Source organism: Nanorana parkeri, unplaced genomic scaffold, assembly GCF_000935625.1.
Source record: "Nanorana parkeri isolate BGI_ZX_2015 unplaced genomic scaffold, ASM93562v1 scaffold224, whole genome shotgun sequence".
NCBI classification, from domain to species: domain Eukaryota; kingdom Metazoa; phylum Chordata; class Amphibia; order Anura; family Dicroglossidae; genus Nanorana; species Nanorana parkeri.
The window spans coordinates 1408499-1428355 of NW_017306492.1; positions in this window are offsets into that span (position 1 = coordinate 1408499).

Consider the following 19857-nt stretch of genomic DNA (forward strand, 5'->3'; position numbering starts at 1 on the left):
AGCATTTCATGTAGAAACATGTACTCTTGAGTCATTTGAGTACATATAATGAGGAACAAGGGAGAAGAGAGGAAAAGGTAATAAGCTCCCAATGCAGGCTTATTAGGGATGCACAGATACTTTTTGAGTACCAGTGCCGATACTTTTCATGAGAACTAACAGGGTTGCAGCTGGGACCTGGCTCTGGCGCTCCACCGCTGTCCTGAAAACATTAGTCTGTATTGTTTTAGAAAAACTTTCACATGACAATAAACAAAAATGTACTCGTACTTGTAAGTACTCGGCAAGTATCAGTACTCGTACTCGCAAAACTGGTATCTGTGCATCCCTTTATTTATATTTATAAAAACAAAATCGTACATTAAAACAGAGATGTACAAATCCCGGGAGCTCCGTGTGCTCCTTACAAATGACAGCTGCCTCCTAATTTTGGAATTTTTCTCTAGTCTAGTCTTGGAACTAAAAAGTATCGGTACATGTACTCGTACTTGTACCGAGTACTGTACTTGGTATCTGTGCAACCCTAAGGCTTATAATGGGGCAGAGTATAGGGATTGGGCCCATCTGACTTTAAATCAGTCAGCTGTATAGTATTTATTGTGCCCAACTGCATAAGAAAAGGTAAGACATTTCCCATTGCAGAAAATGTATGAGGACTGGCCCATCTGACCTCTGATGGGTTAGCTGATAGTATTTGCTGGGCCACACAGCATACAAAATGGTAGGCTTATTTTGGGGTAAAGTTTAAAGATTGGACCCATTTGACCTCAGAATTTGCTAGGCCCAACTACTCCACTGTAGTTAAAAATAGTCTAAAATGCCTTAGCTTGCAAAAATGAGTCAATAATGCATGTCTTAAAGCTTAAAAAAAGGGTTTGGAATCGTATGTAAGAAACATGAGGAAAGCTATGTAAGCATGTCTACACGAGTAGCATAAGCATATTTTTACTCCAAAGTGATATACATGATAAAGCTTGGGAAAAGCCACTGCTAAATATTGGGTTCACACCTAGGCATATTGAATATGTGCGTTTGTTGCGTGTTTCGTGACGCGCGTTTTTACCACTACTTGGCTGTATCCCAATGGAAACGTGCGACAAAAACGCCCCAAAGAAGCTCCTGTACTTCTTTGGGCGTAGGGCGTTTTGTAGCGCGTTCATACGGCCTGTAATACGCCCAGGTGTGAACCATACCCATAGGAAATAATGGGATTTCGGTGTTTGAGCGTTTTGCAGAGCGTTCGAACGCGCTACAAAACGCCCAGGAGTGAACCAGGCCTTAATGACTGCTGTCTTGTGAAGGAGTGGAAACTTATAAAGGAAAGCTGAACTTAGAGTATATGGAGACTGCCATTGTTGACTTCTAGTTGCCTGGCCATCCTTGTCTTCAATACTTTCTAAAACACTGTCTTGGGATAGGAATATAAGGTACAACTCAGAGTAAAGTCATAGCTCCTAATCTGTATACTTGTTCCAGGTCAGTAACTTGACAGCATGACAAATAGGGAAGCAGCATTTTCAGAACGCCCAACTTATACTTTAGGTTTCGTTAAACCAGCCATTGTTGATTTCTCTCAAAATCACTCAATTTCCCTACTCATGATGAAGAGTCTAGATGGAGGAATCTGCCTTGCCAGCTGTTGAAATCAGACAATCAGCTGCCTGGATACCAGAACAATGACTGCATCAGCTGATAATTTTCCACCCAGATCTTCTGATAGTGCCAAACAGGCCACCGGTGGCTTGAATTTTGACACTCAAACTTTCCAGATATTTGGAAGTGCTGTTTAATGCATATATTAATCCCTTCAGAAAGATTTTCTGTAGAAGGCTCACACAGAAGAGACACATTGGCAACCTGCTGCCTAGACCAGAACATTTGCAACCGTCAAGTTATTGGGAACTACAATTTTTAAAAGGCTGAGTACGACATCTCCAGGAAACTTGTAAAGAATGAAACATTCAAAGGGATCCTTTGATTGCTTTTCTACATTCTGGTACATAAATTGCCTCTATTGTGTTTCCCACTTCACATAAATGGAATTCTCTTCTAGGACACAGATTGTTCTTTGACAAAACAATAGTCTATTCATACATCCTGTTCAAGTTAAGATTTGTGAATGCCAACAGTTGGCATCTAAAATTTAGCAAATGTTTGGGGGCAGAAAGACACCTTACTTTTCTGAAAAAAATATTTAATTTTAGTGCCATCTTATGAGGATACAGTTTAAAGAGTAAGTTAATTTTGAAAAAAAAAAATGACAATTAGTATAAAAGTACAACTTTGATAATCACTGGAGAGCTAGAGTGCATTGGACCTGAATATTCTCAGGCAGGGTTAGGGCCTGTGTCAATGGGCATATCAAAACTGTGTCTCTTCCCCCATAAAAGTCAAAGGGCATGCAAAGGGGTCTTGAAGCAGGTTGATACATCATAGAAGGATGTCTATGAACTCTGAATGATCTCAGATGCATCTCTAAGTGATCTCAAAGGAAGTCTGAATACACCTAAAAGCAAGCCCTTTTGCTTTTAGGTGTATTAAAAGCACAAACTTTTTTTCTCTCTAAATGTTCTTTTCAAATCTGATCTGAAAAAGAAAATCATTTTTATGCACATTAAAACTGCAAACCTTAGCGTTCCATAGAGGTGCCATAGAACGCACCAAAACAAATGCAAACGCATAAAAAACACATGCAAATGCCCTGGAACGCACTGAAAGCCCATTTTAGGCGAAAAATGGCCCGGAACGTGTCAAAAACGTGGTTAAACTCACTGCACTGCATGTGCAGAAACTCATGCAGATCTGGCTCGGATTTGGTGTGAACAAGCCCTCAGACTAAATTCTGTGCAATGTGTACACATTTATGTAAATGCAAAGGGCATAGGGAAATGGACTCTTACCTTCAAGTAAAGTACAGTAAGCAAGTAAGCTATTCTAATGTCTCCGATCAACCATTTCACACAGGGGAGGGTCTGTAGGAGTCTTCCTTAAGGTGCCCATACACCTTACAACCATCGCACGACTTTTGTCTTGCAATGGTTGTAAGCTAATTAAAAGCTTGTACGATCTGCCCATCTTGGACAGGCAGATCGGACTTGCTTACACCGATTACACAGTTGTCGAACAAGCAGGCCACTAACCCGCCGAGAATCATACGATTCTCGGCGGGTTTTCAAGCCTGCTTGTTCGACGGAAGACGTGCGACCGTACAGTAGAAACGATCGCACGCCTTCCATACACTTTGCGATCGTGCACGATTGCCGCGCTGTCAGCTGTCGCCTCGGTGTGCACCTAGCCTGAGCAAGCCCTCAGTGAATTAACCCTACTGCCTGTCAAGGCATAGTGAATGCATGTATCCAGTGCATCCTTTATAATTAAACACAGACTTATATAATAAAGCAGGAAAAAAGAGTAAAGATTATCTGCCAAAGGCCAATGGAAACCAGATCAGATTTCAATGTGGTTGCTAGTGCTTGCACATGATGTCACATCCAAATTGGTCTAATTGTAACTACCTTGATCTATTATCATCAATGCACAGTGAAAGCAGGTGCCAGCAACACCAAAAGTGTGTATGTGCCCTTAATGCTATCAAAAGTCATTAGTGTGTATGCTTTAAATATTATAAAGGTTTGCAGTGTCTGAACATGATACCTCGCTGGAAGGTTTTCCACATATTAAAATATGCTGGAATGGAATGCTATGAATGTATACACATTTTGATGAGATTAAATCGTCCCTGTTTGACAGACTCTGTTTAGTCATGAAATATTTAATCAACTTGGAGATTCTTGCAGATATGTATAGAACAAGATGACATGTGTCGTGTTGCTTGATATGAGTGCTTTTAGCATGTTTAGAGTATACAATATTGATATTTTTCCTTAACCACTTGAAGATCAGGTGTTAAACTCCCTTCCTGTCCAGGCCATTTTTCAGTATTCAGCGGTGCAGTACTTTGACTGACATTTATTCCGTCATATTCTGTACTGAAACAAATTTTATACCACTTTTTGGAGACAGATAGAGCTTTCTTTTAGTGGTATTAAATCACCACTACGGTTTTTATTTTTTACTATATAACTAAAAAAGTACCCTAAATTAAAAAAAACAACCTGTTTCCCTATGAAATGTTATTAAACATTTATTATCACCCCAAATTTTTGGTAAAATATAAAATACGGGGTCTTGTAAATAGACACCAAACATGTCAAGCCTTAACCACTTGAAGTCCGCGGTGTTAAACCCCCTTCCTGTCCAGGCCATTTTTCAGTATTCAGCGCTGCGGTACTTTGACTGACATTTATTCCGTCATGCAACGCTGTACTGAAATTAATTTTATATCATTTTCTGGGGGCAGATAGAGCTTTATTTTGGTGGTATTTAATCACCACAGGGATTTTTATTTTTTACTATATTAAGGAAAAATTAAGAAAAAATTAAGAAAAAATCCCCTATATTAAATTATGAAACATTTAATAATACCCAATTTTTTGGTAAAATATAAAACACGGGGTCATGTCGAGTAAATAGACACCAAACATGTATAACATGTGCGGCGTAATGGGCGCAATCGTCGTTTTCGCACATAGGCACACCTGACACATGTTTGCATGTATGTGGGGGGGGGGGGACGTTAAAAAAGTTTGTGTTATTTTACATTTTTTTTTATTTCTGACTTTTTTTTAAAGCTTCTTTATTTTTTTTTTACTTTTTTTTTTTACACTTAACTTTATTGCTATCGCATAGGGGGCTAAGAACCCCCTATGTGATAGCCAATTCACAAAACAGGTCCTCTTTATGGAGACATCAGGGGTCTCCAAGACCCCTAATGTCACCTAGGGACCACAAGAGTTACTTCTGACAGAAGGTGTTTTCAACTCACAGAACAATATTCCGTGCAAGGGATTTGAAGTCAGTGTAGAAGTCAGACTGTATATGACTGATTTTGATTGGTTTCTATTGGATACTGCATTTATGAATTTACACTTTTTTATTTTTAAAGTATATATCAACCAAAAAAATTGTAGCATTATTAAAGTATATCTAAAGACATTTTTTATATATGGCAGCTTACTAATTCTTAAATTTGGTGGCTGCATTTGTTTTCTTTGACTTTTTTCCTTTATTTTCACCTGGTGATCTGGCCAGTAAAGCTGGCCATACATCTATAGATTATCTGCAGATTTTCTATGGTCAGATGGAAAAAGTGCAACAGATTTCTCCATCTACGCTAAACTGTGTGGATGGAGGAATCTACCACTGGGCCAAGCTTCAGGATCTTGTTAGTCGGCCCTCCGGCTCTCAAAATACCTGAACAATCTGATTGGATGCAGACACTGCTCAGGTATTTTGAGACCCAGCGGGGCCAACTAGCAAGATACCGAGGCTTGGCCCAGCGGGAGATTCCTCCACCCAAACAGTTTAGTGTAGATGGAGTTTATGGTGTATGGCCAGCTTAGCACATCTTACTGCCTGGCTCTTAGCAACCTGGGATGCTCAGGCACGATATTTGAAGGAATAGTTGCTGTCAGAATACCTGAACAGAGGGAGCAGCTTATAGACTGCTCACTCTGTTTGGCTGAGAATTTTCCAAAATGCTCCTTCAATCAGCTGATCGAGGGATGCTGGTCGCAAAGGCGCCCAAAGCGGCACAAATGCTTCGAATTTCGGCCGGTTCATCAAGAACCAGCCGAAATTTGAAGCATGTATACCCGGCTTTAGTCTCCGCAGGCTTGTGGTTGATAGTCATTTTTAATAGCTGGTTACTTGCTGTATTTAGAGTTATGTACAATCTATGAATGGAACGGAACCTGTTAAAGTTTTTAAAATCAAGTATATTGGATATAGACTATTAGAATGAAGGGGGGAGTCACTACTACAACTGTTTCTCCTGTATGTATAGTTTTTAGCTTGAGCCACTGAGCTTTGTTAACAATGTTTTATTTACAAAAGAGCACTGAAAAAAAAGTGCAGAAAAGCTAGGTGCTCCATCGGCTTGCTGCATATCAAAAATATGAAATATTCATATGCAATATTTCATATTTCCCGGAATATGAAATACATATATTTATTTTTTGCAGTTCTGGCAGTTCTGGCATGGTCCTGTTTATTTTTGAAACTACTGTTTTTCTAAATATGATTTCAGCAATATTCAGTTGCTTTGCATAGCAGAAGACAATTTAACTCAAAGGTTTGTATTAATATAACTAGTTACTTTTTATATCTCTGGGTGTCAAGTTTAAAATCAAAATGAAGATACCTGTTGAAAGTTCAAAATCCCTAATAGAATAAAATTTCCTTCACCTCAACTATGAAAAACACAGATGCGTGCTTCCACTTTTTACGAGCTAGAAAATTGTCAAGCTTTGTCATTGTAGACAAGCCCACGGATTTCATATGAATAGGCTTTCACATGTGCCTCCCACTAGCCTTCAGATTTATGATGGCTGTACCATATGATTTTGCTTAGCTTGTCCATTTCACAGTGAAAATATATGGCTTCCTTCTAGAACAATAGCCTAAGGCAAAAACCTACATGACAATTCCAAAACTGCATTATGCATCCAAAACTGTAAAATATAATAGGTCATAATTGCTTTGGTGTGTAATGCCATACAACTCATTACAGCCTATTCACGTACCCCAAGGCATTACACATCAAAAATTGTGTCTTTAACGTTTATCTGTTGCATTTTGAAGATGTTCAACTCTGAATAATTTTGTGTTATATAACTGAATAAGGATATCATAATGGCTTCCATGCAGCAATTTACCCTTCACTCCAAACAATATAAGATTTTAGGATTGCTTACATTTTACTGTGAAAGGCACATATGAGATCACAAATTATTGAAAGCAGTGTCTGTGTATACAATGCGTAAGCAAACTATTTCAGATATTACCAATCTAAAAATGCTACTGACTTGTAATTATGGTGGGTGTCAGGTAAAACATTTCCTATTTTATGTTTTTGTATTAAAGTGCACTTATGCTTAAAGAAGAACTCCAAGATTTTTTTTACTAACCTTTGCAGTGCGGCTACTCCCACACTGCAAGGGTTAAGTGGTCATTTGTGTCTAGGTTAAAAAAACAATTATACTCATCCGAAGCTCCAAGCCAGCTTCTTCTTAGACCGCTCCCTGGAATGTCTCTTCCCCTCCTCTGCAGCGGTCTAAGGTCCAGTAAATCATCACATCTATACACCCTGAGGAAGATTCCAATGTGCTGCGGAGGAGGGGATAGGCTGGAGGGAGCGTCGTGACAGCTGGCCCGCTCGGAGCTTCTGGTGAGTATATCTTTGTTATTTTTGTCCCTAGACACAAAACAAACACTTAATAGAAGGTTTTCCTGGAGATCTTTAAATTAAAGAGCCCTGTTTGCATGAAACTATGCTGTACATCCTGCAATACTATAGCAATATAATTTGGATACCTTAAGATGCCACTAAAGCCTCATACACGCTAGAAATGGCTGTCACGTACAGCTTCGCGCTGCGTGCACGGCCGTATCGGGCAGCTCCCGGGATGGAGAGGTGCTGCGTGTGATTAGTACGCAGCCCCCGTCCTTCTCTATGGGAATATGCGCCCGTACGCCGCCCTACGCTCACCCCACGTGCAGGTCCGCACGGGTGAGTGTTTCCTGGCTCTGACGCAGACAGGATCCATCCTGTCAGCGAATAAGTACGGACACCCGCACGGACGTGCAGGGCGAGTGAGCGTAGGGCGGCATACGGCCGCCTACTGTTGGATGAGAAACACCAAGAGAATAACCACACAGGTCCAGCCCTTTCATTAAATTCTCTAAATTTCCCTCTAGAGTTGACAGCTAAGAGAGTATTAGCAGTTAACAATGTAAAGGTACCTGATGCCAGATCCTATCTTCTCTGTCAATCTACGGTTGCAAACGGGATATCACTAAACTTCATCATACATACTGTACATACTAGGGATGCACAGATACCAGTTCAGATACCAGTGCAGATACTTGGCATTTTCATGAGAACTACCAGGGTTGCAGTGGTTGCAGCTGGAACCTGGCTCTGGCACTCCACCACTGTCCTGAAATCATTAGTCTGTATTGTTTTAGAAAAACTGTCACATGACAATGAACAAAAATGTATCAGTACTCGTACTTGTAAGTACTCGGCAAGTACTAGTACTCATACTCGCAAAACTGGTATCTTTGTATCAATGTATTAATATTTATAAAAACAAAATCGTACATCTAAACAGAGATGTACAAATCCCAGGAGCTCCGTGTGCTCCTTACGCATGACAGCTTCCTCCTAACTTTTACATTTTTCTCTAGTCTAGTCTTGGAGCTCAAAAGTATCGGTACATGTACTCGTACTTGTACCGAGTACTGTACTTGGTATCTGTGCAACCCTACTACATACTATATATATGATATATATAGTGTTTTGGCCGCAATCTCACCTCACACTTTTAGCCCCACAGTCAGTAACCTGCAGCAAAAAATTTGAATGGCTAAAGGTTATTTGAGGCGAAGCGCTTTGTCTGCCCTCCCAGCAGCTCCAGTTAGGCCTCTCCCTTCAGTGTTGTTGGTTTTATCCATGTGTCCATGGTGGACAAACTATAGAAAAATGTAAACACATATTGTCATTGTTGTAATTTAGCATTGTCCACATACACTGTTGCTCTAGGCACCGGGCAACAGCTGCTTTTTGGTAAACAGGGCTCCACATTGACGCATGGATTTACCCTGTTCAAAACTATGAAAGTACAATTGAAGCCCACATTTTATCCTGTTTGATCTTTATTTCTTGGCCACAGGGTTTGAAGCACACCACTGTCAACTATGAGAGCTGCATGTATTTTTTTTTTTTATTACTGGGTGGTCCTCGCAAAGTATTTCTCAGCTAATGACCATCTTTTTGTTCTATATTATAGTTTAACCCATTACATCAACTTTATTCCTACGAGTGATTAATCAGTGATGCACATCACCCAGAATTAGTGAACCACGGTTTATGTTCGCAGTAAGGAAAATAAATAAATGTGGGGGGGGGGGATGAGATGGTATAACAGGAATAGCAGTTACCTAATTCTTTACAGCTGAGTAAATACTGCAAACTGTTTTTACATTGCTCGTTATTCAATTGTGCTGCCTGCCTAATCACAAAAAATATGATTATGAAATGGAGCCTGTTGCTAGATGTTTAAATGTAGTATATTATAAAGTATATTATAAAGTCCCTAGACTTTTCACCACCTGAGGGGGTAGAGTGTGTCGGGTGGTGGTAGTGCTTGACAGTGGTCCCGCCTTCTGCAGACCTGGGGTGCTTTGGCTGGCATGCCACCCAGCTTCTGGCAACCAGTGACATCAGTGATTGACAGGAGCTGGGGGGGACACCGACCAGACCCTGTCAAGTTGTTAAAAGCTGGGCGGAGAGATGTGTATTGTCCTTACAACAGAGTCAAAGCACCGCCGAAAGCCTGCCTGGACACCGCCGCAAGCCGCGTCCACGTTCGCGCAAGCCGCCGTCCTCGTCCCCGCCGGCCGTCCTCGTCCCAGCCGCTACGATGGCCTCCGGTTCTCTACCCTTCTCTCGACCGCAGCAATTGCCGCCCTCGGGGAATCTGCCGCCCCAGGCAAACGCCCCTGCTTACACATTTCCACGCCCAATACTTAGCAAACTGTGATGCTTTGGTCAGAAAGGGGGTGGCATTGTGCAGCAGACTGGCTACTACACAATAAACATGCTGCTCTGCCTGCTGCCCCCCATACCAGAAAATATTGTCCAGATATTGGATCCCAAACTACAGTCCATGGGCCAGTTACAGCCAGCTGATTGCTGTAAACCAGGTGTCCTCAAACTACAGCCTGCGGACCAGATCCGGCCCGCTCCTGGCAATGGGTGATGGGTGGCGAGCAGCAGGCAGTGAGTGGCAGGTGACAGGTGGCCGGCAGCGAGTGGCGGACGCCAAAGTACGCTGTCTTCACTCCCTCTCTCCCTCTGTTTCTCTCCTGTTAGTGAGAGGAAGTTACATCAGAGAGAGAGGGAGCCCCCATAAAAAAATGCTACAGGCAACCTGTGACAGGTTTTGTGGGGCATCTTTTATGTTCATTAGTACATGTCTTTCAAAACAGATGTCCATATTTCATGTTAGTGCAACATCCATTTTATTGATAGTTGTCATTCAAACGACAAGCACGTTTGGGGCTGTGAAGGGTGCCCTTCATCAGGCTCAGAAATACGCTTGTCGTTTGAATGATAACCATCATTAAAATGGGTTTGTGCTAGGGATGCACCGATACTGATACTAGTATCAGTATCGGTCAGGGAGTTCAGGGAGTTCTTCCTCTGTCCAGCAGTGACGAAGGAACATAAAGTCGGTTTCCTTTCCAATCAGGAACCCGGCCGGTGGGTTATGACGTGTTCCTAAGCAGCCTGACTTCCTAACCAGGAAGCCGGGTGGTATGTAATGAACTGCCTCCCGGCCTCCTGATTGGTCAGGAAGCCAAGCTGCCTAGGAACAAGTGAAACGGGGTCATAACGTGCCACCTGGCTTCCTGATTAACTAGGAAGCAAGCTTTACTTGTTGGTAGGCAGCCTGTCTTCCTAACCAATTAGGAAGCCGCGACGCGAGTTCTGGGACATTTTCAAACTATGATCCGGCCCCCAACAATGTCTGAGCTGGCCCCCTGTTTAAAAAGTTTGAGGACCCTTGCTGTAAACTGACCCTGCAGTATGATGGTACTGCATGCAGGTCTTTCTCATTGCATACTGCAGAAAGGGGTGTGTTGATTGCAGGGGGGCGGCGGGTGCCAGGCACTGGAATGCAGAGTGTTCTAGCACCTGGAAATCTAGCATAGACACTGTTCGGGTCTGTGGCAGATTTTCCCTTAATTCCATTCTGGTGAAAGCATTGTCACTGTAACAATAAGTGAGGGCAAAATATCTATAATGGAGCCCTGAATAACAGTAAAAAAACCTGGCGGGGTTCTAACCCTTCCCCACTCTGTCCAAAACTGAAGAGAAAAGCTTTGGCTAGATATAAACTTTAGGACAACTATTTATTTGGCAAAATTTTAAGGAAAATATCCAACAGCTTTTCAAAGTCTCCCAGTTTGGCTGGAAACTAGGCAACATGAAAATCCTGGACTCCAGCCAGGAAATATGGGAGGGGCTCATACAGCAATACAGCGCAGCAGATAGATTGCTGTTGAGTTTAGGGAAAGTGAGTAACATTATAACTCAAGGCACAACTACACCAATCAGTGCAGTTCACTAACCCTTACCCTGCCAGGCACAATTTTGCACCTCAACCTCACATTAATTTACAGACATTTTCTATGTTCCTAATATTTATGTGCAACTGTTTCTGATTAAAAAAACAAAACAGTAAAATTGTTGTGCATACAAAAGCATAAAATGTCCTAAAACTGGAGTTTTAAAGTCACAGTGCACACTATCCTGTTATAACATCAACACTGCAATAGGAATACATACTAGAGTTGTTTTTGATATTGCAATCAAAGCTTACCTGAAAAATCCCTTTTATGTAGTGAGTGCTGCCTTCCATCTGCCCATCTCTTCCAACAACCCCCTGGATTCCCAGTGTGCTTTGCATAGCTTTTCCTGCTGATTAATGTCATGAAATCTTGATCTCACGAGACTACAAATCCCATCATGCATTGCGTCCAGCAAGCAATGATAATGTTATATTGTTCAGCTATTAAGTTGTAGTTCAGACAGGAGGCTCAGTTAAGGTGCCCATACACTGCACGATTCTCGTACGAGAATCGCGGGAAATCCAGCGATCGTACGAGAATCGAGCAGTGTGAATGAAGACGTGCGACCGTTTTTACTGTGCGGTCGCACGTCTATTGTCGAACCAGCATGCTCGAAAACCCGCCGAGAATAGTACGATTGTCGGCGGGTTTCTAGCCTGCTCGTTCGACAGCTGCGGGACGGGCCGGTGTGCGCACGCGCACACTGCCTGTTCTGCATTGCGGTCATCGGAAGCCCGCCCCTCAGCGGGGCGGGCTTTCGATGATCGCAAGTACGATCTGCCTGTCCAAGATGGGCAGATAGTACAAGCTTTTAATAAGCTTATGACCATCGCAAGACAAAAGTCTTGCGATGGTCGTAAGGTGTATGGGCACCTTTCGAGTAGTGACACAACCAAGTGCATATTTACAGGGCTGAGTGAAATTGTGTCAGTGCATTGAGGAAATACATCCTATGGCCATCTTCAATAAGTAAGTACAAACTTCTAGATCGATACGGTTATTAGGAGTGGGATAGAATTTATTGAAATTCAATATAGAAATACATAGTTATTTTTCGTTTTTCACCATAGACACCATTTGAAAGATTAATATGTACCAAGTTAAAATGTAACTAATATGCATAAACAAAAAATTGCTCTGTCAGAAACTCACACTGCATCGCTCTGGGCATGAACCCACAAGGTCTCAGAGCTGGGCATTTCTGAGTTCTTTCACAGCCAATAGGAGGTCAGCGAACTTGTGAGTCAAGTTCACTAATCTCCATGCACATCATTCTGAGCCTAAATGTTAGCTATCAGGCTGGCAAGAGCATAAGAAGGACCAGATGAACAAGAGATATGGCAGCAATGGATGGGTGCATACTTTGGTTTTGTAGTAATAATTGAGCTACCCTGATTACTTCAACAGATAGCAGATATGGCATTCTTTAAAGTTTCGATTACCATCTTGTTTTGAATTGTATTGTGATTGTAATGTCTTCCTTATATTGTAAAGCGCTGCGCAAACTGTTGGCGCTATATAAATCCTGTATAATAATACTCATAATAATAATAATAATATATTACACACATCACTGGCCACCTAACAATTGGTACTACCATGATGTATGTAACACTCCCTTGGTAGCCAGAGCGTCAAGCCAGACAGGTAAAGGTACAATCAAAAGTAGGAGCCAGTCAGGTTCTAATAGTGAAAATGCTGATAAGAGTGCAGTGTGAGCAGCAGGATTATCTTGTGTGGTATTGCTTCTTCTTCATTGTCCAATTAGAAAGCTGGATAATATTATTATTATACAGGATTTATATATATATGCTACCCAGTGTTCTTGACCAAACTGCGCTACTGCTGCAGTGGAGGTTGTGGAATGAAGCAGTGCTTTCTAGCAGGGTTGCCTGAGCCACAAAACCGCACAGAATTACAAATGCTATTTCAGGTGTTACAGTTCCAATAAAAGTAATTCAAGTTCAGCTTTATCCTTAAAGTGGCCCTAACTGCACATAATGAAACTAACTGAGTGGGGCGGTTCGTAACTTTCTGTGGCTTGACAAAGAGGAAATCTCCTCGAAACGTGTAGCCGTATCCTGCAGGCAGCAAGATCCATCCCCCCGTACAGATCCCTCATTGTCCCACGCACTGGTCCATCTTTGTGCACTCCGCTGACAGCCCGCTGACAGCCACATCTAAGTACTGTAACCACAAGCATAGAGTCCGGGGCTACGGAGCCGATCGCGGCTCACTGCTTTCCCGTCTCAGCCGCCGCGGCTCAGCCTGGCCAGCTGAGTTTGTGACATCGGCTGACACCTCGTTTTCCCACTCCGGTCCGGGCAGACACCTACTCTCTTCCCACCTGCTAGCTGTGGACATCGCATTAAACAGACCGTGGAGAACATTCTGTGAGAGACACCAGGGCATATAGGCTCACATCCCAACTGTAAGTCATCAATTTGTCCCCTTTTATATGACTAATCAGTTTTGGTTGTCTGTATTGCACACTGTTATGCATTTTTCCAAGTTCAGCACAGTGGGTTATTACTCTTATCATAGGTAGTCGCGCTCCTCAAAAACGTGTTTTTTGTTGGTCCAAATCAGCTATGTTGTCCTAGATTGTTCACTTCTCCTGCCTTCTCCTAACTCTTCACCCTTAGTAAATAGCCCTGTAAAACTTATTTATCTTTCAGTGGATTGTGTCTGCATATGTCAGATACCTGAACCAGGGGTCTCCCGAGGACAGGTGTCTAGAATTCCAGACAACTGAAACCCCCCATTGAGTGTCTACACCAAACACAACAAAGTTAGAAAGTGGCAGCTGTTGGAAGAGGAAAGGTGTGAGCAGGTGGGGCAATTCACAGGATTTTAACCATTCAAACATTCCTCAGCACTCAGTACTGCTAGGTAGTAAAAAAACACAAAACCTAACTATAGTTTGCTTCTAACATTTAGATGGACAATAAAGCACTCATTGTCATACCAAGTCAAATTACCTCGGGAACGTGTGGTCTTACTCAGATCTATGGAACCTTAACATATATTTGCAAATGTGTACCCCAGAGTCATGTATTTTATTCTATGTGTTAGAAACAAGCAAAGGCATTGCTGTGGGTGAGTCCAAACCCAAGTCTACTCACTGTATACACACATATGCCACAGGGGGGAGTTTATCAAAATGGAGCAGTTGCCTATGGCAACCAATACGCTATTCTCTTCAGTTTGTTCAGTTAAGCTTTGAAAATGAGAGAGAAGATGATTGGTTGCCATGGCCAACTGCTCCAGATCCTGTCTGTTGCAGTTTTGATAAATTCCACTCAGTCTTTGTACCCATAAAATATGCTTTAGTTGCAGGGCCACAGGTGAGAGTTTCATACACATGTATAAACTTCAGCACAATCATTTAAAAAAAATGAAATGCTACTATTACATATGCTTTAATGCATACAGACTATAGACAGAGAGCTAACACTTTGCCTGAGCCTTCCTTAAAGAGGAACTTTATTAAAATAGTAAGGGGCTGCTTAGCTACCAGCAACTGTTGAGGCAATGAACACTTTGGATGTACATTACCCAGGCAACTGAGTAATGTAATGCAAAGAGTGCAGGAGGCCGAAATACATAACACACAACGTGTTGCAGTCAGGAGTATGTAGTGTGCAGAGTGCCAGATTTAGGAGTACATAACACACAGAAAGCATTTACTGTTTGGGACTCTGAGGAAATATTGGGTCTAAACAGACTCCTGATATTTCCCTTTTAAAATAGAAAAAGAGATTGAGAATACAAAGTCTCTTTTTCTGCATCCCCTTTAATAAATGAACAAGAATCCTCTATACTGAGTGTTCCTGTTCATTCATAACTTGTTGAGATAGTATGTTTACCATGTCCACAATCATCAATGTACAGGAAGTGATGTAGATCACTCCCATTCATTCATAATTGGGGACACAGTAAACATACTATGTCCTCATTTATTTACAAACACTCAGCGATCACTAATCGCTGAGTGCTTGTACCCACTCTCCATCCTTGATCAGCTGTCACAGGAGGCTGAATGAGCAGCGCGGGGAGGAGATCTCCTGTGACAGCTGACTACTCCCCCACACCGCCGCTCTCCCTGTCTGTCAAAGGAGGCTGAGTGGGGCGGTGTAGGAGGAGAGCTCAGCCTCCTGTGACAGCACTGCAAGCTGGCTCTGCCCCCACATTGCTCTCCTAATCTGTCACAGGGCTGAGCAGTGCGGGAGGAGAGACTCCAGCCGCTCACAGCACTCTGCTATCCTGCACCGCTCAGCCTCCTGTGACAGTTTCTCTCCTCCCCGCTGGGACACAGAGCAGTGCCCAGGAGCGAGGAGAGAAAGCAGGCATGCACTGCTATTTTGGCCGAAAGATGCCATTTTCAACAGATATGCTTCGGCAGCCGAAATTTCGGTGCATCCCTAGACAGGAGTACATAATGTATAGGGTGCAGGGGTCAGGAGTATGTAATGCACACAATACAGGGATCATGGTGTGTAATGCACAGATGTGCAGGGGGTCAAGTGTGCATAATACATAGAATGTAGATGTCAGGAGTGAAAATATACAGATTCCAGGGTCAGGCATATATAATACATAGGGTGCAGGGGTCAGGCATGTATAATGCACTAAATTCAGGGGTCAGTGGTTTCGTAATAGGGATGCACCGATACCATATGCTCCTATAGCTTTACCGATACTGGAACTTCAGGTCAGAGGGAGATTTCCTCTGACCCACAGTGCCACGAGGAATCATGGAGCCGACTTCTCGGCCAATCAGGAAGCCGGATGGCGTATAACGACTTGCCGCCTGGCCTCCTACTTGGCCGGGAAGCCGGCTCCATGATGATTTGCCGGGGAGCCGGCTTACCAGCCAATCAGCATCAAGTCGGCCAAACAGCATGTAGTCAGCTTCCCGGCCAATTAGGAAGCTATGTGGCAAGTCATTACCCACCATTTGGCTTCCTGACTGTCCGAGACGTCGGCTCCATGATCCCTCGTGTAATGACCTGCCTCCCTGCTTCCTGATTGGCCGGGAAGCCATCTCCATGCTGATTGGCTGGGAAACCGCCTTTCCAGGCAATCAGCATGGAGCCGGCCAAAAGCATGGAGCCGTCTTCTGGGGTAATCACTCCCCAGTACTGGTATTGGTACTCGGTATCGGCAAGTACCGAAATATAAATATCAGTACTCGTACTTGATAGCGAAAAATCGGTGCATCCCTACGGGTCAGTGGTACACAATACACAGACTGCAAGGGTCAGTGTTGGGTACTGCACAGAGTGCAGGATTTAGAAATGTGTTAGAGTGTAGGGTCAAGGAAGTATAGCTCACAGGGGTCAGGAATAATTTAAGCACACAGTACAACGGTCAGGGTTGTGTATCTCAGAGTGGAGGGGTCAGGGTTATATAAAACACAGAGTATAGGGGTGTGCAATGCATAGAGTGCAGGGTTGTGTAATGCACAGAGTGAAGGGGTCAGGGTTATGTACAGCTCAGTTTTAGGAGTGTTTAATACACTGAGTGTAGGGGTCAAAGGTGTAGAGCACAGGGGTCAGAAATATGTGATGCACACAGTGCAAGGGTCAGGGTTGTGCAACTAACAGAGTGCAGCGGTCAGGGTTGTGTAGCACACAGCACAGAGCGCAGGTAACCAAGACAGTTGATACCTATATAAATAGGTAAATACACAACTGGAATAAATGTATGTTTCATGGTTTATCTCAAGTGGATTTGTATGTTCCACTAGCAGAGAGGCAATCCCTGAATCAGTAAGGGCCCATTTACAATGCATTAACACATGTTATGTTACATGTTAATATGTGTTGTGTTAAGGCAGCCCATTTAAATAATTGATAATAGTTTGCCAATGCACACCAACTGTGTCAAAAATCAGACGTGTTGTATTTCTTCCAACACAATGCACTAAACTCACTACTGTGTGTTGTGGCGTGTTGCAACACAGGTGAGTTGGGGTGCCATGCAATATGACATGTGTTGCCATGCAAGTTACCACAATGCAAAGATGTAAATGGCTCCTAAATCTTTATTGTGAAGCAGCAGAGGGATAGTATATAGTTGTAAGCCCTCAGGGGCAGGGCCCTCCTTACCACCTTGACTTGAATTGTATTGCATTTATAATGTCTTCCTTAATTGTAAAGCGCTGCGCAAACTGTTGGCGCTATATAAATCCTGTATAATAATAATAATAATAGTATGGGAGTGGCATGTAAATCACAAGACTGGTTGAACAGAATTACAAATCCTTCAGTAAAACAGTAATGTATGTATTTTAACCGTTTATTTAGCTGTTTGCTTGGAATTCCAATCTATAGAGATTCTTTAACTTTAAGAATACTGAAAGCTATCTGCCCTTCCTGTCAGCAGAATTTAGTATTGTTAAAGTGACAGAGTCTCCTTAAGTATTGATATTTAAGAAATGCCTGTTTAGTCCCTAGCGTTTTCATCCCACTGCTGTGTGCAAAGCAGTATTTTAGTTTTCATACTGCTGTATGTAGGTTCTCCTTTGTGTCAATGCTTTTTTTGCCAATGCCAACAATTACTCCCTGACAAGTACAGATTTTCAGTGCTGTCATGAAACAAAAGCAGGGATCTCAAGCCTCCCTGATGTTCAGGGAGTCTCCCTCTAATAGATAGCGGCTCCCTGACGTCCACGAGAGAGGCATTTTCTCCCTGAAAGGTTTACTCTGAGTAAACCTTTCCGATAAGCTATCAGGGGGTAAAGTTTCAGAGTGAGGCTTGCCTCCTGGAGGAAGGTCATGTGATCTCTAGAGTAGCCTCAGAACGAGGCTTGCCACCTGGAGGAAGGTCATGTGATCTCTAGAGTAGCCTCAGAAAAAAAAAAAAAAAAAACAGAAAGGGCACCTCCCTGAAATAAGGTTTTGCAGGTTGGGATGTCTGCAAAAGCATACAATACATGGCTACTTGGCTTTTCTTTCTTTTGATTTTAATGTGTAAAATAATCCTTAAAAAGTAAAGCAACCCAGTTCATTACGCAGAGAGATTGATGTTTCGTTGCTGTTTTGTGCTTTGCTGAGATAGTGACTTCTGGATGATCCCCAAAAGGCCTCGGGTTAGTTATTTCACTCTGGAAGTTTGCCAAATTCCAAGTCTTATCAGCAGCTCAATGTACACAAAGCTTACTCCAGCTAAGTACCTCTGCTGAGTTCTTTTCACTCAAACATGAATTAACCTATACAAGCAGATTGCAATCATTTCACATTTACCTATCTTATTTGCTCATGCAGTTCACTGCGTTTCCCGTTTTGCAACAAAAAAGCAACAAAAAAATGATTATTTTTTTTAATTTGTAGCATTCCTTCAATTTGGCTGCCAAAAATTGGCAGCCACGTTGTGACTGCGGCTAATCATCTGCATTCAAGACGTGAGCAAACCCGGTATGTGTTCGCTCACCTCCCGATCTACTGAGCCGACCTGTGACAGTCTCATTGTCACAGGTCGGCTAGAACTATGAGGTGAGTGGAAATCACTCATCTCATAGTTCTCCTTTAACTAAATGGCATGTTCAACTAAGGCCCCATGTATTGCTCTGTGAAACGCATATGTAGAGCTGACAGTACCCGCAGCCATTTACATGTAATTGGGCATGCTGCAATTACCTGCAGTTGATCACCCTGAACTGTTTGCATCCAGAGGGGATCGTCGACAGGTAATCACAGCATGTCTGATTACATGTGAATGGCTGCGGGCACTGTCCACTGTTCGTATGAGTCTCACAGAGCAATACATGAGACTGCCCCAATAGGCTCCCATCGCAGGTGTGAAAGGGGCCTTATATCTAATCAGGCAGGCCCTCACATTACATAGTTGTTGCTAAATCTAGGAGATTGTACAATCACATTGTTACATGAGCTTAAAACATTGTCACAAGTTATTATTTAAAAGTGTTCTTTTTTCAAGCTGCAGACATCTTTTTTTTAAATTATTATTTTGTTAAAGTGGTTGTTTGAGCAAATGCAGGTTTACAGGCCTAGCAATCCTATGTAAAACACTCCATAATTTGTGTAAAAGAACCACTTTGTGAAAAAGCTACCAAAGATACAGTCAAAGGCAATGTGGACAACAATATATTTTACATGTAACAGTTAATGGTTAAGGATTTCAAGTTACAGGGTCAGCATTTTTAAACCTTCCCCTCCTTTCTAGAACATTGATTGGTCACATGTGGAGGAAAATTCTACTATGAAGCCTTTTTTTTATGTGAGTGTATTGGAGCAAAGTCAAAAGACTTGGAGAATATTATAGAGACTGGCTTTTATCCATAAATGTGTATTATAAAGACAAAAATGAGAGCTGCAGCTGTATGCTGCCACCTAGTGGATTGCTTTTGAATCTCTTATGAATTGTACAACTAGGTCTACACTTAATATCACTTACAAATAAGTATATTTATTTACACATACATGCACTAGGCAAAAAGGGAAAAAGATTATTTAATAATAACAACAGTAAGTAATATAAAATGTACAGCAGAGATATGAACCAAGCAGTTTGTTGATTTTATTAAACAATGTGATCCATAACCCACTCACTCAGTAACTCACTCATCTACCT